The following is a 1,221-nucleotide window of genomic DNA, read 5'->3' as shown; positions in this document are numbered from 1 at the left end:
TGACCGTTGGGAGGAAGGAAAAAAAAAATGAAGGGAAGAAGGAAATCTTTTGACAAAACAGTGCATATAACACATTTTTATTTTTTATTTTTTTGAAGCTAGGGCCTGGGTTGTCGAGATGGCTTGCGAAAAATCTTAATTACGGCAGTATTCCTCCACCGAAATGAGGGCTATTTAATAAAATTAAGGTACTATCATTTTCTGAAAAATAGATTACATATGTATTAAGAGAAGGTTCTTGCAGCACCACTTCTGATGGGCCCCAAGGCGGACCAAGTCTTAAGGATCAATTATAAGATTAAGAGTCACGAAGATCAAGGGAGCAATACAAGAATTGGTGCAATCCAATTGGGATCAAGCTAGTAAGAGCCCAACACTCATGATGGGTTTGAAAGAAGGAGAACTAGTTTTGATCCACTTGATCCAAGCTATGGAAGACACGACTTGGGCTTATTGTTATTGAATGCCATGGACTTATTGATTTCATTAAAATGGCTTATTTTATTAGTCAAATGAATTAATCAAGAATAATTGGGCTTGAGGGATGTCCAGCCCACACGTCTTATTTCTAATGAACTAGGGTTTGGGGAAGGCCTTGTATTTTTGCCAAGGGTTTATTTGGAAAGTTATAATTTTATGTCTTACTAGGGTTTTAGAAGTTACTGTAGCGCGGCGTATGACACTGTTCACGCTACAGTACCCGAGGCATTGTTTAGTTAGGGTTTTTGGGGATTGTCTATTTAAACCAATTGTAACCTCATTTGAGAGGCAGACTATATGGAATTGTTATTGAGAGTTGAGTTATCTCCTCTTGTTCTTCTTAAACTTCTGAACTTATCAAAGGTAAATCAAAACCTTTGTGGCGTTCTTCCTTTGTAATTTAAGTTCTTGAGACGGGTTCTTCAATGAGTCTAGATTTTGATATAATTTTGGTTCTTTGAACGAGTTCTCATCGGGTCTAGATTCTCCATCCATATACCTGAGTTTGGCTTTCTTGGGGTTGTTTTTTCAGTATTATTGTTGGGTCTCAAAGCAAGTCTATTGGGGTTCACATCATTTGGTAATCAGAGTAAGGTTTCCAATCAGGTGTAATTCTATCTTTTATCTATTGCATCTTTAATTCTAGGGTTTCATTGTTCTAGGGTTGCAAAAAAAAAAAAAAGTGCAGAAATTCGTTTTTGCTAGGGCTGGTAGATTACTCTATCATTTTGGTTTCATGTT

This window comes from Carya illinoinensis, chromosome 13, assembly GCF_018687715.1.
Source record: "Carya illinoinensis cultivar Pawnee chromosome 13, C.illinoinensisPawnee_v1, whole genome shotgun sequence".
NCBI classification, from domain to species: Eukaryota; Viridiplantae; Streptophyta; class Magnoliopsida; order Fagales; family Juglandaceae; genus Carya; species Carya illinoinensis.
Note: the sequence above shows the minus strand (reverse complement) of the source record.